Source organism: Aquarana catesbeiana, linkage group LG05 (genome assembly GCF_042186555.1).
Source record: "Aquarana catesbeiana isolate 2022-GZ linkage group LG05, ASM4218655v1, whole genome shotgun sequence".
Classification (NCBI taxonomy): domain Eukaryota; kingdom Metazoa; phylum Chordata; class Amphibia; order Anura; family Ranidae; genus Aquarana; species Aquarana catesbeiana.
Window position 1 is genome coordinate 2,873,523 of NC_133328.1, and position 25,514 is coordinate 2,899,036.

Below are 25,514 nucleotides of genomic sequence, written 5' to 3' on the forward strand. Positions count from 1 at the left end.
TTTTAAAGAAATGCATTGTAATTATATATATATATATATATATATATATATATATATATATATATATATGTATATATATCTATATACCGTATTTATTGGCGTATAACATGCACCCCAATTTAGGAGGGAATTTTAAGGAAAAAAACCTTACATTTAAATGCCCATCATTGCAGCCTTCTCAGTGCAGCCTTGCCCCAGTGCAGCCATGTCAGTGCAGCCATGTCAGTGCAGCCATGTCAGTGCAGCCTTCCCCAGTGTCCATTGCAGCCTTGCCCCAGTCCAGCCTTGCCCCAGTGCAGCCTTGCTGAAGCCTCTGAGCTTCAAAATCGCCGACCGCGATTTGAAAATGGCGCCGCCGGCGCCGAAATACACAGAGCCGGTCCTCGGCTCTACTCGGCGGCTCTCGTTCACTTTTGGCTTCACTCGGGATGGGCGTGACGGTGAGCGGAGCTATCCGAAACTAGCCGAGTATACTCGGCTAGGTTCGGGCGGCGCTCGAGTGAAACCGAAAGTGGCGGAGAAGAGCCGAGGACCGGCACTGTGTATTTCGGCGCCGGCAGGGCCATTTTCAAATCGCGGTCGGCGATTTTTTCGTTCTGACAGGTCAGGATCGCAGGGGATCGGCGTATAACACGTACCCGCAATTTTCCCCTGATTTTAAGGGGAAAAAAGTGCATGTTATACGCCGATAAATACGGTATATAGATCTATATATATCTATAGATATATATAGATATATATCTATATATATCTATATCTATATATATATACAGGGCTTTTTTTCTCAGAGAATAGGTGCAGGAACTCCCCCCTTCTAAGTCACCCCTTGTCTCCGCCCCCTACCCACCCCCGAGCTCCGTCCCTTGGTTCCACCCCCTACCCGCCTCCCAGTAGAGAATACAGAACCAAGTATCATTCTGTGGCGCTAAGTAATTTTTATAGAATTTGTTAGCAACAAAATATATCCCCTGCAGCCAGCAACAATAGATACCCCGGCAACAATAGTTCCCTCACACAACAATGCCCCCCCCCCCGACAAAAAAAATCCACCCCAGCATCAATAGACCCTCCAGCAGCCAGCAACAATAGACATCTCTCTCAACAGTAGATTCCTCACAGCAACAACGGACCCCCAAAAATAAAAAAAAAAACCCTTCCAGCAACAATAGATCCTCCACCAGCGAAAATAGACTCAGCGCAAAAATAGAACCCCACCAGCGTAGTCGCTATAGACTATAGATCCCCCCAGCGGCAATCATCAATAGACCCTTCAGCACATCCCCAGCGCCCCTTGCCATTACATAAATTTAGTGCTGGAGGTGCCGGAACTGCGTTCCCCCTGAAAAAAAGCCCTGTATATATATATATATATATATATATATATATATATATATATATATATATATATTTACTGTATTTATTGGCGTATAACACGCACTTTTTCACCCTGATAATCGGTTGCAAATAGCGTGTTATACGCCAATACTGCAATTTTGTCTGTCTAGGAGTGAACGGGGAGGGGGGCGGGACGAGCGCCGTCAGATTACATACAGCGAGAATCTCCTGTCTACTCAGCAGCCTCTGTAGTAGGAAGTCCCGTCTCCTGGGCTGGCATTGGACCAGTGTTCTGTCTATCGTAGAAGCCAGTGCAGGAGGCGGGACTATTAAAGAGGCCGCCGAGTAAACAGGAGATTCTCGCTGTATGTGATCTGACGGCACTCGTCCCGTCCCCCCTCCTCGTTCCCTCCTAGGCAGCAGTAATCTGAGGTGAGGCTGCAGATGAGCATTGATCAGGCTGCATTGATGAGCAATCGTGAGGCTGCATTGATGGGCACTGACCCTTATTTTGCTTCAAAGTTCTTTATTTAAAATTGTAGTTTTTTTCCTGAAACTTCCCTTCTAAAATGAAGGTGCGTGTTATACGCCTGTGTGTGTTATATGCCGATAAATACAATATATATATACAGTATGTACTATATTACCAAAAGTATTGGGACGCCTGCCTTTACACACACATGAACTTTAATGGCATCCCAGTCTTAGTCCGGAGGGTTCAATATTGAGTTGGCTCCGCCCTTTGCAGCTATAACAGCTTCAACTCTTCTGGGAAGGCCGTCCACAAGGTTTAGGAGTGTGTCTATGGGAATGTTTGACCATTCTTCCAGAAGAGCATTTGTGAGGTCAGACACTGATTTTGGACGAGAAGACCTGGCTCCTAGTGTTGAGCGAACAGTTCGGCCCGAGCATGAGTTCGAGCCTAAAATTAGCTGTTTGGCCCATTCAACCAACACCCACATTTGCAGAGTGTTCAATGGGTGTTCGCACAATGCATTTTGCACCCTGATTTGGCAAAGGGCGTCCTCAACAACCGATGAGTCATCAGCTGTCAAAGGGTTTCCCCGCTGACAGCTGAATAAAAAAAAACCAAACAAATAAAACAACATTGGGTCCCCCCCCAGTACATAGCAGGCCCTTCGGGTCTGGTATGGATTTTAAGGGGAGCCCCATGCCAACATTTAATAAAAAGTGGCATGGGGTAGGGGGGTGGATAGGATAGGGGGGGGGGAGCGAGCGCCCCCCCCCTCTCCTGAACCATACCAGGCCACATGTCCTCAACATGGGAGGGTTGGTGCTCATCCCCACAACCATGGCCGGTGGTTGTGGGGGTCTGCAGGCGGGGGGGCTTATCGAAATCTTGTTAAAGGGGGCCCCCAAATCCCGCCCCCCTATGTGAATGAGTATGGGGTACATAGTTCCCCTACCCATTCACCAAAAAAGTGTCAAAAAGTAATAAAAACACAGACAGTTTTTGACAACTCCTTTATAAAAAAAAAAAAAATAGTGCCCCCTGATGTAAATCCATCCTCAATCACGCTGCACCTGAAGAAAAATAAAATGCTCCCGCCGTCTATAAAGGCTGGCCGCATACTGGCGGCTACATCACCCGATGGCACCGCCCCCTTATGACATTGCCAACCCAGCATGCACTGGTCCGTGATGTCCCAAGGTGGGTGGCGTTGCCAGGTGGCCTCACCCTTACCTATATAAGAACTGTTAACATGGGGACAAGGGCAGAGCCCCCCCTGTCCCAAAGCACCCCCCACCATGTTGAGGGCATGTGGCCTGGTATGGTTCAGGAGGGGGAGGGTGCTCGCTTGTCCCCCTCCCTTTCCGGGCCTGCCAGGCTGCATCCCCGGATAAGGTCTGGTATTGATTTTGGGGGAGGGACCCCACACCGTTTTTCTTTTTAATTTTGGCGTGGGGTTCCCTTTAAAATCCATACCAGACCTAAAATACTTCAGTGTGTTTTTCAACTGAGTTGTACAGTTTAAAGGTCACATTAAAGGTGGAAAAAGTTCTGAAATTATTTATCTTTGCCTTTTTTTTTTACATCACAGAAACCTGACATTTTAACAGGGTTGTGTAGACTTTTTATATCCACTGTGTATCTATCTTTGGAGCAAAATATTTAAGGTTGTGTCTTGTGGGCAACTATGATGACCTAAATACACCCAGATATACAGTATATACTTCAAATATATGCAGATATATTTGTGTGTGAACAGCCACTAAACACCCAAAATATATAAAAAAAAAACAGGAAGTCACATAATCTAGCGACGAAACGCATAGGGGTGGGGCTGGATGACGTCACAATCACAACACATGTAGTAAAACAAGGGTGGAGAAGACTGGAGTGCTCTTAAAGGGGCAAAGTCCTGATGTATTTGGAGGTGGTTGTTTCTTCATTAACATCAAGGAGGAAATTAAATGCTATATTGATGGATCCAAGGAGACATTACATAGTTCACAGAGGTGGAAAAAAGCTTATTTGACCCTACATATTATGCAGTGGCATCACTACAGTTGGTGTCACCTGGTGCAGTAAAACATGGCGTGTCCCCCTCTTCCCCTTAATAATGTTTGCAACCTGTGTGAGAGAGAGAGGGGGGAAGAGAGGGAAGAGAGAGGGGGAGAGAGCGGGAGGGAGAGGGGGTGAGAGGGGGAGAGAGAGGGAGAGAGAGAGGGAGAGAGAGAGGGGTGAGAGAGAGGGAGAGAGAGAGAGGGAGGCGGTGGAGAGAGGGAGAGAGAGAGGGGTGAGAGAGAGGGAGAGAGAGAGAGGGAGGCGGTGGAGAGAGGGGAGAGAGAGAAGGGGAGAGAGGGGGGAGAGAGAGAGGAAGACGGTAGAGAGAGGGGGAGAGAGAAAGAGAGGGGGAGAGAGAGAGAGAGGGGGGAGAGAGAGAGGGGGAGAGAGAGAGATGGGAGAGAGGGGGGGAGAGAGAGAGGGGGAGAGAGGGGGGAGAGGGGGGAGAGAGAGAGAGAAAGGGGTGAGAGAGAGGGGGAGAGAGAGGGGGGAGAGAGAGAGAGAGGGGGGGGAGAGAGAGAGGGGGGAGAGAGAGGGGGAGAGCGAGAGGGAGGCGGTAGAGAGAGGGGGAGAGAGAAAGAGAGAGAGGGGGAGAGAGAGAGAAGGGGAGAGAGAGAGGGGGAGAGAGAGAAGGGGAGAGGGGGGGAGAGAGGGGGAGAGAGGGGGAGAGAGAGGGGGGGAGAGAAAGATAGAGGGGGGAGAGAGGGGGGAGAGAGGGAGAGAGAGAGAAAGGGGGAGAGAGAGAGGGGGGGAGAGAGAGTGGGGGAGAGAGAGGGGGAGAGAGAAAGAGAGGGAGGGGGGAGAGAGAGAAGGGGAGAGAGAGAGAGGGGGGAGAGAGAGAGGGGGGAAAGAGAGGGGGAGAGAGAGAGGGAGGCGGTAGAGAGAGGGGGGAGAGAGAAAGATAGAGGGGGGAGAGAGAGAGGGGGAGAGAGAGAGGGAAGAGAGAGGGGGGAGAGAGAGGGGGGGAGAGGGGGAGAGAGAGAGAAAGGGGGGAGAGAGAGAGAGGGGAGAGAGGGGATGAGAGAGAGGGGGGAGGGAGTGAGAAAGAGAGAGAGGAGGAGAGTGGGGAGAGAGAGGGGGGAGAGAGGGGGAGAGAGAGAGAGAGGGGGGAGAGGGCGGGAGGGGGAGAGAGAGAGGGGGGAGAGGAGGGGGAGAGAGGGGAGAGAGAGGGGGGAGAGAGAGGGGGAGAGAGAGAGAGTGGGGAGAGAGAGGGGGGAGGGGGAGAGAGAGAGAGGGGGAGAGGAGGGGGAGAGAGGGGAGAGAGAGAGGGGGGAGAGAAAGGGGGAGAGAGAGAGAGAGGGGAGAGAGGACTCTCTGCACCCACCGCACCCCACAAGCGACGCATCAAGTCCAGTTGAGAACACAACTGGTGTTGGTCACATGGAGTGATGGTGCCCGGTGGGGAATTAACACACAAGACACGGAATAATTATAAACAGACTGTTTTTTATTCATATATTTTATTGGGAGGAATAATTTCTGGAAGAAACATTATAAATCACTTCATGATATAAGTTGTAATTTGGTATCACTATCTTGTTGTTTTGGTGTACACAATTAAGGTTATTACTAGAATTAAGCGCTGCACTTTGAATTTATAGTCACAACTTTGGAGCAGCCAATGGGATGCTAGATCATAGACTTAGTTATAAATGTACCAGCCTAATCAGTTGTGGGAAATATGTGACAGGGAACACAGAATACAAATTACAAAGTATCTAAATTTGTAGAGTCCAACCAGCATTTTCATGTGTGCTCAAATTTAACCCCCTTTATACCAGACACTTTCACCCCCCCCCCCCATCATGCTTTGAATGACAATTACTCGGTCATGTAACACTGTACACATATGACATTTTTATAATTTTTTTAGACATATAGAGCTTTCTTTAGAGGGTATTTAATCACCACTGAAGTTTTTTTAATCTTTGCTAGATAGACAAAAAAAATACCAAATGTATGCAATGTATGAAATGGATGGAGGAGAAGAGGTGACTCTGGGCCATGTGTTCTTCATGCGTGTCATGTACATTGATGTATATTTCATGGCGATCGGCTGACTGGGTAATGAACGGCGAGTAACGACAGATAACCGCAAACTGTTTCCAAGCTTTCCATCTCTGCGAAGCTTGTCATCTTCAGCAGCAGGAGGAGAAGAGAAATGTTTTCCTTCCCTAGAAGTATTAAAGACACAAAATGTGAAGGAAAGAACAGAGATTCCACCTTCCAGGCAGAGCGACTGCCAAATGTCGCCAGCTGCTGCCGTTGTGTTTGGATTGAGGGATTGTCGAGCTGATTGGAGGTTCTGACAGCGCGGTTACTGCGGCCAGCTGCTGACGGCTTCCCACTTTTCAATTCAAACTCCGGTCTGTACCTCATCCGTTTAAAGCCCGGCTCATAGCGGGGACGCCTTGTGCATGGCTGATGAGGTGCCGGTCTGGATGGAGACGCAAAAGGGGCGATTATCCAGAGAAACCGCTGCGTCTGGCGTTTTTGTGTTTTTTCAATTTACAATTGTTTATTTATCCTTTACTTTTGTGATATGCTCTTAATACTTTTTGTTTGTCAGTACCTTACTTGGTTTATTAACAATGTAGCAAAGTCCCGGGCCTCTTTTGGCCTAATAGTTACCTCCAGATTTAGGGAGTGCTGACACCCTTCTGGATAGAGTGGGTTACCAGGCATGGTGGGTGTAATGCAAGATGAACAGGTGGGCGCCAGACACTTTTTTTGAATGCAAAGAGATTTATTGTCTCTTAAACAGAACTGTGGGAGAGAGGGTTGGGGCCAGGACACCCTTAGGCCCCATTCACACTAGCGCGTTTTTTGATGCATTTTGCATTTTGCAGAAATGCACGGGAATTTTTTAACATGGGTTCCTATGGAACATGTTCACATCAATGCTTTTTTGTATCTCTGCGTTTTTGGAAAGGGTCGGGGACTTTTTTTCATGCAAAAAGCAGCGTTTTGCATGTAATGGTTTTCAATGGACAAGCATCAAAAACGCAAGTGCACCGTTTTTGCAGCGTTTTTGATGCGTTTTTGGTGCGTTTTTGGTGCGTTTTTGCCGGTTTTTTTTTTTTTTTTTTTTTTTGTAATTTTTTTTTAAGACTGTAAAAAAAATGAAAAAAAAAAAAAAAAAAACGCAAAACGCAAATCGCGGCAAAAACGCGGCAAAAATGCGGCAAAAACGCGGCTCAAAAACGTGCCAAGCATGAAAAAAAAACCTCCCAAAACGCTCAAAAGCAACATGCATAGGTGTGAATCGAGCCTTAGGTAGATGCAAAGACAATTTGCAGACTCCGAGACTTCTATAGGCAGACTATAGGCAGTCTATAGGCAGACAGTTATACAGGTGAAGGCCTCCAGCTGGACACTTCTGTATAGGTAGGACCGCTGTCTCCTATGGCAACAATCTTGTAGCTGTTACTAACGGTAAAGGTATTCAACTATCTGCAACACCAACAGTTCTCTTTACCCCACACTTACTAACTGTGGGTCTTCACTCAACAAGCTCCCAGTCCCTCTCACTAGACTTTGGATCCCCTGAGCTCTTCCACTGTAGCACTCAGTATCTTCCTCAAGTGTCACCGCCCGCTTTACTGCTGGGTCCCTGGCTTGGTACTCCCAGATACTCTTCAAGTTTCATCCCTGCTGACACGTTAGGTCCCTGGCTTCGCACTCACAGATACTCTTCAAGCTTCACCAGTGCTGACACATTAGGTCCCTGACTTGGCACTCCACAAGCGTCACCTCTGCTGTCCCGTTGGGTCCCTGACTTGGCACTTGCTGAAATTGTGCTGGTGAGAAGTCTGCTCTGGTACTGGCCTCAGCTTACTCACAATGATCTCCGGTAGCAAGGTGGACGGTTCCTCAGTGGCGACAGCTTTCCTTCTACCTATGACCATGACTGGTTCCCCGGCCGGCGGAACCGTTACTTCTGGTTGGAGTGCAAGCCCACAGTCCAAACCCTACGCTGCTCTCTTGCTTCTGGATAGGCCCTCAGACAGCCCAGCAGCCAAATGTCCCCCGGGATAAGCCTTAGGTTTCTGGCCTAGCAGCCCCGGGCAATACAACACATGTCCACCAAGACAGCCGTTTGGGTGGCACAGAACCCCGATCACCTGACTCCACCCAAATAAATAGGCTCTCCCAGCAGGCCAAGGGACCCAAGAAAATCAATGCCCATTGGCTGAGACAACCCATTCATTTCTAATCTGTCCTTGCAATGCCCTTGTCTTATCCAATGTCACCAGATACCCGGCCATCTAGCGACAGAAGAGAGAAGTGCAGCAATTCCAGAATTAGGGTGAAATCAATCGATCTCCTAACAATTGGCCAAGGAAACTATTGCTCGCCAAATAAATTTAGCGGCAACCCTGCCTAAACATCAGGGTGCTACATTAAATACATTGCATATGTTACTTCACTATGGGATATCTTTGCTCTTTCCTTGGTATGTCGTGGTGGTGGTGAGACGGGTACATGGGAAGCAATTCAGTGACTGGTCTGGGGCATGCCATATTTATGAGAGAGAAGCTTGAGGCATAGTTGGCTGAGAGAGGAAGCGAGCTGGATCCATCCATCTATCCATCCATCCATCTATCCATCCATCCATCCATCCAACCATATATCCCTCCATCCATCCATCCATCCATCTATCCATCCATCCATCTATCCATCCATCCATCCATCCATCCATCCATCCATCCATATATCCATCCATCCATCCATCCATCCATCTATCCATCCATCCATCTATCCATCCATCCATCCATCCATCCATATATCCATCCATCCATCCATCCATCCATCCATCCATCCATCTATCCATCCATCCATCCATGCAGGACCTGTCATCATTTAAATGCTGATTTAGACCTCTTGAGATGTGGGGTCTAAGTATCCGGTGAGCAGCTTTATAATCCCATGGTGGTTGGTGCACTTTGGATGTATGAAGATTATTTACACTCACGATGGACTTTATGAACTTAGTTAATACTGGACTTTATTATTGATCAGAATTTGCACTATAGATTATTTTTTGCACTAATTGATTCTGTTTGACAGCTCAACACTTTATTAGGTACACCTGTTCAATTTCTTGGTGGCACAAATCGCTAATCAGCCAATCACATGGCAGCAACTCAGTGCATTTAGGCCTCTAGACGTGGTGAAGACGGCTTGCTGAAGTTCAAAACGAGCATCAGAATGGGAGAAGAAAGGGGATTTAGGTGACTTTGAACGTGGCATAGTTGTTGGTGGCAGACGGGCCGGTCTGAGTATTTCTGGGATTTTCACACACAACCAACTCTCGGGATTACAGAAAATGGTGGGAAAAAGAGAAAATATCCAGTGAGCGGCAGCTGTGTGGAGGAAAATGCCTTGTTGAGGTCAGAGGAGAATGGGCAGACTGGTTCCAGATGATAGAAAGACAACAGTAACTCAAATAACCACTTGTTACATCCAAGGTATAAAGAATACCATCTCTGAACGCACAACACATCCAACCTTGAAGCAGATGGGCTACAGTAGTAGAAGACCACACCGGATGCCACTCCTGTCGGCTAAGAACAGGAAACTGAGGTTACAATTGGCACAGGATCACCAAAATTGGACAATAGAAGATTGGAAAAAACGTTGCCTGGTCTGATGAGTCTGGATTTCAGCTGCGACATTCAGATGGTGGGGTCAGAATTTGGCATTAACAACATGAAAGCCTGGATCCATCCTGCCTTGTATCACCGGTTCAGGCTGGTGGTGGTGTAATGGTGTGGGGGATGGGCACACTTTAGGCCCCTTAGCACCAATTGATCATGGTTTAATCACCACGGCCTACCTGAGTATTGTTGCTGACCATGTCCATCCCTTTATGACTACAGTGTCCCCATCTTCTGATGGCTCCTTCCAGCAGGATAATGCACCATGTCACAAAGCTCCAATCATCTCACCACTGGACAATGAGGTCACTGTCCTCCAATGGCCTCCACACTCACCACATCTCATCCAATAGAGCGCCTTTGGGATGTGGTGGATTGTCATCAGCTGACATAATCTGCAGCAACTGTGTGATGTTATTATGTCACTATGGAGCAAAATCTCTGAGGAACATTTTCATCACCTTGTTGTATCTATGCCACCAATGTTTTGGGTTTTTTTTTCTTTTTTTTTATTTGTTACCGGCAGCCTACATTTTCCCAGCTCAAAAACTGTGCCATTAGTCTCCAAGGGTCAAGCACAAAGAAAAAGTTCAGAGCCACGTTTTTTTTTTATTTTGCCAGGAGCCTACTATTCCCCAATCCAGAAACTGTGCCATTAAGTCTCCAATAATCAAGATACAAGAGAAATGTCATAGCCGTGTTATGTGTAACTAGTAGCCTACTGTCCCCTGGCCCAGACACTGTGCTGTAAGTCTCTAAAGGTTAAGAAATAAAAAAAAAGTTAATAGCCATGTTTTATTTTACCAGTAGTGTGCTGTTTTCCAGTCTGGTCACTGTGCCACAAGTCCCCAATGGTCATGAAATAAGAGAAAGGTCACAACCATGTTTTTTTCTTTACAGGTAGTCTACTGTTCTCAATTGCAGGCACTGTGCAATTCATGTACCCTACTGGTTCCCTATCCAGACATTGTTCTCACAGTCCCTAAAAGTAAAGAAAGAAAAAAAAGGTCAAGGCCATGTTTTGTTTTACAGGCAGCAAGCTTTTTCCCAATCCAGACACCATGCCATAGATCTCCAAAGATTGAGATGTAAGAGGAAGGTCATAGCCATGTTTTGTTTTACAGGTGTCCTACTGTTTCCCAATCCAGACCCTGTGCCTTAAGTCTCCAGCAGTCAAGAAATAAAAGAAAGCTCATAGCCATGTCTTTTTTATACAGGCAGCCTTCTGTTCCCTAGTCCAGACCCCATGCCATAAGTCTCCAACAGTCAAGAATTAAGAGAAGTAATAGCCATGTTTTGCTTTGAAGGTAGCCTACCGTTCTGCAATGCAGGCGCTGTGCCCCAAGTCTCCAACGGTCATGAAATAGGAGAAAGTTTATAGTCATGTTTTGTTTTACAGGTATCAAACTATTTCCCATTCCAGACACTGTGTCATAAGCCCCCAACAGCCAAGAAATAAGAGAAAGGTCATAGTAATGTTTTGCTTTACAGGTAGCCTATTGTTCCTCAGTCCAGAAACCATTCCACAAGTCCTCAATGGTCAAGAATTAGGAGAAAGGTCATAGCCAAGCTTTGTTTTACAGGTAGCCTACTGTTTTCCAATCTAGATATTGTTCCTTAGGTCTCCAAGGGTCAGGAAAGAAAATAAAAGGTCAAGGACATATTTTACTTTCCAGGTAGCCTTCTGTTCCCTAGTCCAGACCCCATGCCATAAGTCTCCAACAGTAAAGAATTAGGAGAAGTCATAGCCATGTTTTGCTTTGCAGGTAGCCTGCCGTTCTCCAATGCAGGCGCTGTGCCACAAGTCTCCAACGGTCATGAAATAGGAGAAAGTTTATAGCCATGTTTTGTTTTACAGGTATCAAACTGTTTCCCATTCCAGACACTGTGTCATAAGCCCCCAACAGCCAAGAAATAAGAGAAAGGTCATAGTAATGTTTTGCTTTACAGGTAGCCTATTGTTCCTCAGTCCAGAAACCGTTCCACAAGTCCTCAATGGTCAAGAATTAGGATAAAGGTCATAGCCAAGCTTTGTTTTACAGGTGCCCTATTGTTCTCTAATCTAGATATTGTTCATTACTTGATTCCCATGGGAAAAATTAATGAATGGGAAGTGCTCGGTGTAGGACGACTTGCTCAATTATATGAGGGGAGTATGTTGAAGTCATTTGTGGAATTAAGGTGTGAGTATGGTATTCCAAACCACTCATTCTACAGGTATCTTCAAATTAGACATGCTCTGAATGCCCATTTCAAAACACAAACAGTGGAAAGGTGTGGAGCCCCTCTTCTTCAAAAACTAGTCAAGCCAGGAACTTCCAAAGGATTAATTTCTGAGTTATATGAACAGATACGTAGTAAAACCATCAATGGGGAAAGGTTGGCCAAAAATAAGAGAAGATGGGAAGAGGATCTGGGGGCAACAATGACAGTAGAGCAGTGGAGGAGGATATTAGAACTGAGTCCCCTGGTGTCAGTTTCCCCCCTCACAGAAAATGTCGCATTTATTCTTGTTATATAGAACCTATTACACTCCTAAGAAGCTATTTCGGTTTGGTTACTGGGTGGATGCCAAATGTCCAAGGTGTCACGAGACAGGGTATCTTATACACATGATGTGGAGATGCCCAAAGTTATTCAGGTATTGGACAGGGAAATTAGATGTTATAAACAGAACCTTTGGGACCAAGTTGGAGTTGGTAGGCAGTTTATGTCTGCTGGGAAATATGGCGGAAACCGTAGCGTCTGCAAACATTAAAACGGTTGTACTAAGGCAATCATTATTGGCAATCAGCGAGGTCCCCGACACTTGAAGAATGGGTCAAGGTGCTGGATGCAACAGTATGGAAGGAAAAATTGGTATTTACTAGACGTGGGAACTTTGAAAGATTCTTATGCCGCGTACACACGGTCGGACTTTTCGTCTACAAAAGTCCAACGGACGCTGACGGACTAAAGCTGGCTGGTAATCCGATCGTGTGTGGGCTTCTCCGGACTTTCAACGGACTTTTTTAGCCTCAAATCCGACGGACTTTAGATTTGAAACATGCTTCAAATCTTTACGTCGTAAGTACGACGGACCCCGAAATCCGCTCGTCTGTGTGCTAGTCCGACGGACAAAAACCCATGCTAGGGCAGCTATTGGCTACTGGCTATGAACTTCCTTATTTTAGTCCGGTGTATGTCATCACGTACGAATCCGTCGGACTTTTGTGTGGTCGTGTGTAGGCAAGTCCGTTCGTAAGAAAGTCTGCCGCAAGTCCGCCGAAGGTACGTCGGAAGTATGTCGGACAGGCTGTCGGACTTTTGTAGACGAAAAGTCCGACCGTGTGTACGCGGCATTAAAGTCGTGGAAGCCATGGCTAGATAAAATGGGTTGCCCACCATAAGGGAAGGTACGATGAGGACAGAGTTGAATTAAGTGAAGGACAGAATAGAATTAGGAGGCCGGTTTAAAATCAGGTAGATCAGACTGGAAAGATGAAGGGGGGATGGAGAGGACAGGGAGGGGAGAGAAGAGGGAGAGAGAGAGGAGGAAAACATACATAATATACTCACAATATGAATACACATGGTGTGCGGATAGGAATGGCCATATTGCGTCACAGGATGGATTGTGGGGAGGGGAGATGTGCGGAAAGGGGTTTAAAGTAGATAGCATGGATAGAGATCCTAGGGTGGATGGGGTGGGGGGTACCTTTCCTATCCCGAGGTGCAGTTGGGCCTCGGGGGGGTGCCCTTCCCCCCAACCCATCCCAAGAATATTTCTCACGGTTTGCGGATTAAATATGAATTTCGTTAAGATAAGTTAATACAACACTTTAAAGGCTTTTTATTATGTACGGCAATGTAAATTTGACTATGTCACAGGCTCTCTTTTTCCTTTTTCGGTGTATGTACATTTAAAAACTTTAATAAAAAAATGTATTGAAATAAAAAAAAAAAAAGATATTGTTCCTTAGGTCTCCAAAGGTCAGGAAAGAAAAGAAAAGGTCAAGGACATATTTTACTTTCCAGGTAGCCTACTGTTCCCTCGTCCAGACACCATACCATAAGTCTCCAATGATAAAGAAATAAGAGAAAGGTCAAAGTAATATTTTATTTTACAGGTAGACTACTGTTCCCCAGTCCATACTCCATGCCATAAGTCTCCAACAGTCAAGAATTAGGAGAAAAGTTATAATCATGTTTTGCTTTACAGGTAGCTTGCTATTTTCCAATCCAGACACTGTAGTGTGATGAGTCTCCAGCGGTCAACAAATAAGAGCCGGTTGCCAACCATTCCCATTTACAGAAAATCACTCTCCAAGACCAAGAAATATTGTATGGCTGCCTGATTGTTTCCTAACATTGGACTGCCATCTACTGTCTATGTTTAGCTTTAATGAGAGAATGAAAAAAAAAAAATTAGCAATCAAAGAATGCAGATTAGAATCAAACAATCAAAAAAAACCAACAAAAGAGCAAACAGAGTCTTTTCCCTGTGATCATCACGTTTTTCAGAGAAAAGAGACTCTCGAAACTTACCGCCAGACATCAAAGCCTAGGAATGTACAAGCTCCCTCCGGCAAGCCGTGCTTTATTATAACGCACAAAGTGTTTTTTTGTATTCCAAGTTCCTGCAGGTGAAGTATCTTCAGACTCGCCTGCCAAAGCTTGTTTGTTTCATGTGTAGAAATTACCATTAGTGTTTTTTACACGCATCCTTAGAGATAAAATCGAAGACTAACAAATAAGTATCAATGACGCTGGAGATTTTTGGCAAGTAGACAATTCCTCATCTACAAGTGCCTGCAAAGTTTAATGAAGTCAATCAAAAGCCTTGTTGGGTACAGTGAAAAAAAAGGTCAGGCTGCACACCGCTGCTCTATAATAATTCCTAACAACTTTATTGAAACAAGTGGTCAAGGTCCTCCAAACAATCATAGGGTCTCTACTTTTCAGCCCCCCTAGGTGGTGAAGCACGTCGAAGAAAGACAGACAGTAAAGGTCCTTGTTACCGTGTTCAAATAAAGTTGTTATGAAGCAATACGGAGCAGTGGTGAGCAGCCTGAACTTTGTCCAGTGCATTTCCAAATGGAAGGTGACGAGACCTGAGAACAGGCACGGGGGTTTGCAAGGCCACTCACTGGGAAGGGGGAATGGAGTCAACAAGGAGTACTGCATGAAGCCTTATTGGGGTTTTCTGTTATGCCTAGCAGGACTTTGAGAAGAATGTTCTGGAACCCAAAAATTCCTGTAGCACTCCTGCCCTGGGCTGGCTAAATGTAATGTTATGGCTTTGCTGTAGTCAGCTGAGCTGAGATCTATCATGCAGGTCTCATCAGGTTCTCCATAAACCCGGTGGTTGATTACTCTTGCCTACTTGTAAGCAGGGCCCTGATTTGCCACCAGCAATGGCCATGCTAGTCAAGGGCACCTCCCACCATCTCACGCAACGCAACAGGAATAAGTGCACCATACACCTATAATGAGAAGGAACTCTGCCCCCTTGGTTGCTCACATTCTCAGGGCGAAAGGCCCACCTCCAGAAATTAAGAAATGTCCACATGCTCAGCTTTATAATATTTCACTGTAGCAGTAACAGAATGTACTAGTCTTAGCCTAAAAGACGCCATGGCCTCTTTCCATCCAACATCAGTAACACTGCCCAGTTCAAATTCAACTTTAAACATAAAGATTCCTGTAAGAGAATCTTTGTGGTTGGCTAGAATTGGTGCCAAGAACACAAGTCCCTACCCCAGCTCCTGTCCTGCTAGATTAGTGCTCCTCTTGATTTGGCTGAATCTTCCTCCATGTTGTGCCCCACTCCATGCCAGAGGCCTCCACTCAACATTCCCGGCCATTGACCTTTATATCCCGAGGAAGGAATGTCCACACAGGAGTAGAATTGTTGCACTTTACTGATGGAATTCAGGGGGTGGTACAAGAGTCACATCACATCGACATACATTCTGGAGTCACTTGACACTACATAGTCAATCACATTTAGTAGACAGTCCACAGTAGTCACATGTGAAAGCATATGCATCACTTTAAGAAGCTCACCCCCCCCCCCCCAACAGTGTCCTCTGCCACCAAGGGTCATTAGAACTCACAGGACTGGGCTCTTTGTAGCCACCTCCTCCATAGGTACACTTCTCCCGGGACTCCACATGCTGGTTATATCCGTGCTGGTGTGGGGTGTTGGACTAATGGCTACCAAGCACCAAGTGTACTAGGGCTCCTCCCAACCTGGCTTATAATAGGGAACTGACATCAGCCATTAAATCACTGCAGGAGGGTTCAAAATAAAAGGGGGGCTAGCACCGGATAACACTGTCTGCTGTAACCAGGCACTATTCTGGTACAGAGCCACCTAGTGGCAGACTAGCTAACTTTTACCCACCTGAGCCCCATCTCTATCCAGCATGAGAACAGCAGCTCTCTGCCTCCTGATTGGCTCACATGGCAGCCCTGGCTCCTGCTGCTTTCAATCACGGCCATTGAGCCAATGAGGCAGGAGCGAGGGGCGGGCCAAGCCGCACTCTGTGTGTGAATGGACAATGTTCATTGGCAGGAACAAGTCGCGGCTGGTGTTTTTTTTGGGGGGCGGCAAACAACCACACATCAACCCTCCCCCCCGAGCGGCACCCACCCCCTGCTGTTTGCACTTACCCCATCGGTGGCGGCAGGTGGCAGGCAGCGTGGTGCAGCGGCTCCGTGTCCTCCCCTCCTCCTCCTAGACGTCCAATAGGATCGCCTGTCCTTTCAGCCAGTTGGGTGTTCTGTGTCAAGATCAGCTTCCTGATTGGCTGGGAGGAGGATCGGTGTTACAACAGCGAACATTCATTCGCTGTTGTAACACACCTGGGTGGGATCGGAGCACACTCTCGAGCCCACTCTATACTGAAGCCTATAAGAGCCTCTGGCTCTAATCGGTGCTTCAAAAAAATACCCCCCCGCATTGGAATCCATGCGCCGGTGTCTTTAAAAGAGGCCGGACGCATGGATGGGGGGGGGGCGGACGCATGGATGGGGGGGCAGCACCTGTGCGCCCTTAATGGATGAGCGCTCCCTGGCAGGAATACAGCTCAGGATCGAGCCTGCTCAAACGCCCTTAGCAAGCGGCTTGCTATTGGGGGGCACGAAGCAGGGAGGAGGAGCCAGGACCGCCAGCGGGGGAACCAAAAAGAGGAGGATCGGGGCTGCTCTGTGCAAAACCATAACACAGAGCAAGTAAGTATAACATGTTTGTTATTGTAAAAAATTCAAGCCTTTAGAACCACTTTAAGGCCCCATTCACACTTGGCGTTTTGAAATTGCGGGTGGAATCGGCGGGCTTCTGCCCGCCATTCCAAATCAAGTGGCAATTACTGCAAAATGTGCGTTTGGGTACCATTCATTGTAAACGGCACCCCAAATGCGGTGCGATTTCGCCGTGATTGTTGCAAAACAGAATCGCGAGGTACAACGTAATTTTAAATGGCGCAAGACTTGTCGCCCCCAAAAAAAGTGCAGGAGCTTTGTTTAGGCTAAACAAAAAACAAAAAACACACATAGGGCAGCCCATTAAAGTAAATGTACCGCCTAATGTGCGACACAAGGGATTGCGTGAAAATCATCCACACAAAATCGCGAGCGGTGACGCCAGTTCCCTCTACGCAAAGTGAACAGGGCCTTAAATGGCTTTTTTTTTTTCTTATTTTACCTTGCAGGTCTAAAAGATAAAAATAGAGGGAACATTTGGCCAAATTTTGTCAAAGACGGAACCGCTAATTTCCCTATTGGTGACCACGGTCCCCCTCCCCCCGCTGTCTATGAATACTAGACACCTGGTAATGTGGTCACGGAGTGCTCAAGGCTTTTAAGTAGGAAAACATTATGCGGTAGTTCATCTGCTACAATATTATTTGTGATACCACTTGTAGGGAAATAGAATAATGCAGAAGTGTTTATTGAAGAACATGTTTCGGCATTTTATGACAATATTTCACAAATGACGAGCGTTAGCATAAGTTATGCGGCAAAAAAAATAAAAAATTCTGGCGGTAATCAGACAAAACACAAACATCAATACTGAATCCGCGCTGATTACATTCACTAAATAAAATAACAACGGAGAAGGAAAATGCTTCTCGGAGTCAGACAAGTCAAGAGGGTTGTTTACAAGAGGAGAAAAATGCGAAGAACCCCGGGACGTGCAGCCAAATTCGGTATTTGTCATTCTAACTTGTGCTCATGCCGGGAGGCACAAACAAGCATTGTATGGACGGGTTATAAAGGGGTGAAGGAAGTTTTAAAGGGCTATTTCTGATCTTCCGAGAGCTGTGGAACTTACTGGATCCAGGCTAAAATGACGGGGGGCGCCATTTTTAGAGGACTTTTCAACTATTGCAGTGACCTGGCCTCACCTTCCTTTTTATAACAATAATTGTATTCTTGCACTGCTGAGAATGTTTCCAACCCAACACCACTCGACTGTTCCATCATCCAACTTGTGCTCTTTAAACCTTGTGGTAGCAGTTTGATATTCCAGCATGACTGGTCCACCTATGTACAAAGCCATCTCCAAAAAGTCATGGTTTGACCAGTTTGGTGTAGAGCAGGGGTCTCCAAACTTTCTAAGCAAAGGGCCAGTTTACTGTCCTTCAGACTTTAGGAGGGCCGGACTAGGGCCGGTGGCAGTAGAAAATGTCCTGTGTCCAGTGGGAGTAAACCATGCCCTATCTTTGGTGTCAGTGGGAGGAATGGTGCCCCATTGTTGGTGTCAATGGAAAGAATTCTCCCCATCGTTGGTGTCAGTGGGAGGAATAGTGGCCCATCATTGGTGTCAGTGGGAGGAATAGTGCCCCATTGTTGGTGTCAATGGAAAGAATTCTGCTCCATCGTTGGTGTCAGTGGGAGGAATAGTAGCCCAATCTTGGTTTTAACTGAAGGTATTGTGCCCTTTTGATAGTGTTCCACTGTTGGTGTCAGCGACAGGAATTATGCCCCCATTGTTGGTTTCAGTGGATGGAATGGTGCCCCAAGGGCCAGATAAAGGCAAGCAAAGGGCCACATCTGGCCCCAGGCCTGCAGTTTGGAGACCTCTGGTGTAGAGGAACTCTAGTGTCCTGACCTTAACTCTACTGAACACCTTTGGGACGAACTGGAATGCCAATGGTGAGCCAGATCTTCTCATTCAACATCAGTACCTGGCCTCACAAATGGGCACAAATGTTCTCAGACACCCTTCAAAATCTTGTGGAAAGACTTTCATGAACTGTGGAGGTTTTTATAGCCACAAAGGTGGCAACTCCATCTTAATGCCCATGGTTTTGGAATGAGATGTCCAACAAGCTTATTTAGGTGAGATGGGTTGTGGAACTCAAGTGTCCTGCACAGAGTACTGACCTCAAACCTACTGAAAACCTTTGGAATGAATTGGAACGCCAATGGAGAGCTAGGTCTTCTTATCCAACATCAGTACCTGGCCTCACAAATGGGCACAAATGTCCACAGACACCCTTCGAAATCTTGTGGAAAGTCTTTCATGAACTGTGGAGGATTTTATAGCCACAAATGTGACAACTCCATCTTAATGCCCATGGTTTTGGAATGAGATGTCCAACAAGCTCATTTAGGTGGTATAGGTTGTGGAACTCAAGTGTCCTGCACAGAATATTGACCTCAAACCTACTGAACAGCTTTGGGGTGAATTGGAACGTCAATGGCGAGCTGGATCTTCTTATCCAACATCAGTACCTGACCTCACAAATGGGTAAAAATTCCCACAGACAGTGGCGGTGCGTCCATTAAGGGCACACGGGCGCTGCCCCCTCTGTCACACCACCCCCCTATATGACTAACGGATAGATTCATGCATTGCATGAATCTAGCCATGGCCGCCACTACCACCTCCTATTCAGGCGTCCGGCCCCTTTTTGGACGCCGGGCGCCTGAATTACAGCAGGGGTGTTTTTTTGAAGCACCCGATTACAGCTATAGGCTCTAATAGGCTTCAAAAAAGATGGACTTGGAGCGCAGAGCATTGTGCTCGGAGCCCACCCAGGTGGGTTAGAAAAGCAAACAAATATTTGCTTTTCTAACACTGAATCATCTCTCTGCCAATCAGGAAGCAAGGGTCTAATACCCATCACCTGATTGGCTGAAGGCAGAGGCGATCCCATTGGACGCCTAGCGGAATGGAAGTAGAGATGCAGGGAAGCATGGAGGACAGCATGGAGGACCCGCCGATGGTCCCACACAGCTTGCCGATGGGGCACAGTGGCTGCATTTGATGGGCACAGTGGCTGCAATTGATGACACAGTGGGTGCATATGATGGGCACAAGTGGCTGCATATGATGGGGCACAAGTGGCTGCATATGATGGGCACAAGTGGCTGCATATGATGGGGCACAAGTGGCTGCATATGATAGGCACAAGTGGCTGCATATGATGGGGCACAAGTGGTTGCATATGATAGGCACAAGTGGCTACATTTTATGGGCACATGTGGCTGAATATGATGGGCACAAGTGGCTGCATATGATGGGCACAAATGGCTGCATATGATGGGCACAAGTGGCGGCATTTGATGGAGCACATGTGGCTGAATATGATGGGCACAAGTGGCTGCATATGATGGGCACAAATGGCTGCATATGATGGGCACAAGTGGCGGCATTTGATGGAGCACAGTCGCTGCATTTGATAGGGCACAATGGCTTCAATTGATGACACAGTGGCTGAATTTGATGGGATACAGTGGCTGCATATGATGGGCACAAGTGGCTACATATGATGGACACACGTGGCTGAATATGATGGGCACAAGTGGCTGCATATGATGGGGCACAAGTGGCTGCATATGATGGGCACACGTGGCTGAATATGATGGGCACACATGGCTGCATATGATGGGTACAAGTAGCTGCATATGATGGTCACATGTGGTTGCATATGATGGGCATACGTGGCTGCATATGATGGGCACAAGTGGCTGCATATGATGGGCACAAGTGGCTGCATATGATGGGCAAAGGTGGCTGCATATGATGGGCACAAGTGGCTGCATATGATGGGCAAAAGTGGCTGCATATGATGGGCAAAGGTGGCTGCATATGATGGGCACAAGTGGCTGCATATGATTGGCACAAGTGGCGGCATTTGATGGGGCACAAGTGGCTGAATTTGATGGGGCACAGTCACTGCATTTTATGGGGCGCAATGGCTGCAATTGATAGCACAGTGGCTGCATTTGGTGGGGCACAATGGCTGCATTTGTTGGGGTACAATGGCTGCAATTGATGGCACAGTGGCTGCATATGATGGGGCACAGTGGCTGCGTATGATGGGGCGCAATGGCTGCATTTGATGGGGCACAGTGGCTACATTTGATGTAGTACAGTTTCTGGATTTGATGGGCACAGTGGCTGCATTTGGTGGGGCACAATGGCTGCAATTGATGGGCACAATGGCTGCAATTGATGGCACAGTGGCCATCCCCAAAAATTTTGAGCACCAGCCGCCACTGCCCACAGACATCCTCCAAAATCTTGTGGACTGGCTTCCCAGAAGAGTGGAGGATGATGTAGCCACAAAGGAGGGTAACTGTATGTTAATGGCCATTGGGAAACTTCATGGAGAACGGAGAATTATTTTGAGGGTTCCTCTGGGGTAAAATGGTTGAGGAGGCCGGCCCTAGAGGAGACAATCTATTTCCTCAGAAGATGGGGAGATACATGAGCGCTGGGACTTTCCTGGTGACTGACGCCCTCGGAAGTCTCCTCCCCTCGGATGAACCTCCATGCTTAGTCCGCCCCAACGGAGAAGAATGCCTCCTAAATTGCTGATAATAGTTATTACACCCGGCCATTCATAGTTCAATAAAAGGAACACGGCGCTCGCTGTGTAAGTGTGAACACAAAGGACAAAAAAAAAGCCTAACGGAATTTCGATTTACATGAATGCAGATACATTCAGCTCTCTGCAAGTACAATTAATTTCAAACAAAAGGAAATGGGATCTGTGTCATCCAAACAAAGGCTGCCGAACAAAAGGAAATGACTGTAGTAAATTAAACGGCACGTAGATAAAGGCAACAGAAAAATTGAATTAGATGCCGGCCCCATATGGAAGTCTGCTTTCATTTGGTTCTTTAGGGAAATCGGCATCTGGTGTAATTATATCTGTTTGCACAGTAATGTTTTCTTGGATGCCGAGATAATCTGATAAACATCCATACATACAACGCCAGATCCCCCGTCCCAGGAGCAAATGCCCCCAAATGCCTTAACGTTGAAGCTCCAAGCTGTGAATATTTTGCCTTCCCTGGATACTACCCCCCCCCCCCCCATCAGTCAAGAGCCTTCCAATGCAGGCAGACCATGGCCAGTGGGAGGGGCCTGTACAGGGCTGGGACAAGGGGGGGGGGGGGCAGGAGGGGCGGCTGCCCTGGGCACTGTGGTATCATGTGAGGTGACTGGAGGGAGGGGAGGAATTTGAGGGAGGGGGGCAGCAGAAGGTATGAATTGTTCTAAGAGGGGAAATTTAGAAAAGTGTGCTAAAAGTGGTGATTCTGGAGCTATTTGATTTGAGAGAGGAATGGGGGAAGAGATATTGTGCTAGGAGGGGGGATGGGGGGGAGGGGTGTTTGTGCTAGAATAGGTAATGTGGTGGGGGGATTTGTACTAGGAATGGCATTTTTTGGGGAGGGGATTTGTGGTAGTAGGGGTGAATGGGGGGCATTTGTGCTAGGAAGGGAAATTGAGGGGGGGGGGTTGATTTGTGCTAGGATGGGGGATTGGAGAATTTGTACTGGGAAGGGGGATGAGGGGGGGGGGGGTTTGTGCTAGAAAAGGTAAAGTGGTGGGGGAGGGGGGATTTGTACTAGGAATGGCATTTTTTTGGGGAGGTGGATTTGTGGTAGTAGTGGAGAATGGGGGGCATTTGTGCTAGGAAAGGAAATTGAGGAGGGGTGATTTGTGCTAGGATGGGAGATTTGGAATGGGGGGGAGAGGATTTGTGCTCAGAGAAGAAATTTGAGGGGCAGAGGATTTGTGCTAGGAAGGGGGATTTTTTTTTTTGGGGGGGGGGGGTTGTGCTGGGAGCATATGCGTAATGAGAGGATTTGGGCTTAGCATGCAGCTTACTGCTTGATGTTTTTTAGGGGGGGAGGGGATTTTTGCTGGCCAGGCTGCATTTGCATAGGTAACGCCCACATGTGGTGCTCAGTCCCCAAGAATAAAAGAACTGAAATCCAATGAATGAAAGGGGTGGGCCAGAGATAGTCAGGTTAGGGGCGGAAAGGTTGGGGCAGGGACAGTCAGGCTGGTGGGGGGGTCTAGATGATGCTGGACGTCCTCCAGCCTGGAAATGAGGCGGGGCTCTATCTGACTTGCTGCAGCTTCTAATGCACATTGTGAGAGGTTCAGTGAAATCAGAGGAAGCCATTTTAGTCCAGGAGAGGAGCCGGTACAACCTGTGCAAGACTGAGGGGAAACAAACTCCTTGGGGTGGTAGAATTTACAGTGGTGTTGGCTTGCATCCTTTGCACTGGGCGTACACACCATGCCAAGAGTCTTTAAAGCTCTCTCCATTATGTTAGCCGGTTCTGTGTCTTCTCGCCAGCTGGCTTGTTCATGGGATTGCCTGCTACTGACCCCGACTACTTGCTGACTCTGCAAGTTCTTTACCTGCCTTGACCTCAGCCTGGACACTGGTAACTCTTACCTGCTGCCTGCCTCAACCTCCGCCTGAACCTTGCCCAGACCTAGTGCCATTACCCTGTCTTTGCTTCATACCCACTCTATTGTTTGGCCCTGTTGGGGTGATCCTGAGGGCTGCCACCATGTTGCAGCAAAGTAGCCTGGGGGGGGGCACTAGGTTCACTCCCCCAGCACCCTATCAGTGGTGAAGCCCATAACAGCTGCAAATGACTGCCCGCCTTTTGGATGTACATGCAATCCAATGAGAGCACCCTCCCCCCAAGGAAAATCCAGGAATCCATTGACAAAAAAAAATGATTCATAGCAGAAAAAAAGCCAACACAAAGTGGCCAAACCCCCCACCCCCTCTAATCAAGGCCTCGGAATTCTCTTTGTGCCCAAATGGACACATTGGTAAGCGGATAACAAATATATCTGCAATGCATGTTACTGTTTTGAACCATTTCAGGATGTCATTGTGTGTATGTAAACTCCACCCATGAGGTTCTTATTTTATTTTTATTTTTTACAGTCATTTATATAGTGCTGACAATTTACAAACTACTCTATTGTACATTCACAGCAGTTCCTGCCATAAAGGAGTTTACAATCTAAGAATCTAAGATCCCTTCCTCCAGTGGCGGCTGGTGGTAAAAAATTTGGGGGGGGGGGGGTGTCAAACAGTGCACCTCCCCTCGGTCAGTGACGTCATCAGGAGCACTTGTCAACGGCGGCGGCTTCCCCTTCACGGGAGACAAGTGGTGGCTTCCCCTTCCCCTGCTCTCCTCCTCAGGCATCACGGGAGATGGGCGGTGGCTTCCCCTTCCCCTGCTCTCTTCCTCAGGCATCACGGCGGCTCCTGCCGTTCGTCTCCTCCCTCCTCCACTCTCCTCCTTCTGGGCCAATTAGAACGCGTCTTCTTTCGGCCAATCGGGAAACGGGTCTCAGATCAGCTTCCTGATTGTCCAGGAGGAGAGTCAGTGTGACAATAGCGAATATTCATTCGCTATTGTCACACAACTGGGTGGGATCAGGGTGCAATGCTCTGCGTCCCAAGCCCACCCTTTTTTGAAGCCTATTAGGGCCTCTGGTTCTAATAATTTGCTTAAAAAAACAAACAAAAAAAAACCCATTGTAATCCATGCGTCTGGTGCCCTGCTTGTAGATTAGGGGGCTGGACGCATATGGATGGGAAGGCGGCGCCACTACCTTCCTCATGTACACACACACATGCATATACTAGGGTCAATTTGGATGATTTTTCTTAGTAACCGACCAGTATGTCTTTGGAGTGTGGGAGGAAACCAGAGTACTTGGAGAAAACCAACACAAATGCATGCAAAATTAGATAAAAGAGGAGCAGCGCTGTAAGAAATATTCCATGTGATGAACTATTACATAGGTGAAAAAAACAAAAAATTAAGATAAACTCCAAGTTCATAGGTTATATAAACAACTGGACTGTCCTATTAAGAACCAATCTTGATGGTAAATACGGGACGTGAATATGGGAATCAATAAGTCCTTCACCACACCACTGTGATAATAAAATTGTGCGCTTACCAAATGGCAAGCTTAGAAGAGCTTGCGACCTTAACCCAGTCGGGGCCTTTCAAAGTGGAACCATCAAGGAGAGACACACCACTTGGTTTGAATTAGGCACACTGTTCTTCCAGTTACCACTCTAAATGGAGATGTGACCCCTGGCTAGGGATAAACCTCCCAGGAGGTATACCAAAGAAAAAAGGAAAGCAACATAGCGTAATCCTGCTTCCACTTTAATAAAATCAAAAAGAAATGCACTTACATGTAAAAGGATAACAATAAAACATTAGAGCCGGCCGGCTAGAAAGCGAACGCCCGTCCTGTAGACTGTAGACGGTAAATGCAGCACGTCAGCACGTCAGCACGCCCGACGTACGTTTCGTCACACTCTGACGTCGTCTGGCCCCAGACGACGTCAGAGTGTGACGAAACGTACGTCGGGCGTGCTGACGTGCTGACGTGCTGCATTTACCGTCTACAGTCTACAGGACGGGCGTTCGCTTTCTAGCCGGCCGGCTCTAATGTTTTATTGTTATCCTTTTACATGTAAGTGCATTTCTTTTTGATTTTATTAAAGTGGAAGCAGGATTACGCTATGTTGCTTTCCTTTTTTCTTTGGTATACCTCCTGGGAGGTTTATCCCTAGCCAGGGGTCACATCTCCATTTAGAGTGGTAACTGGAAGAACAGTGTGCCTAATTCAAACCAAGTGGTGTGTCTCTCCTTGATGGTTCCACTTTGAAAGGCCCCGACTGGGTTAAGGTCGCAAGCTC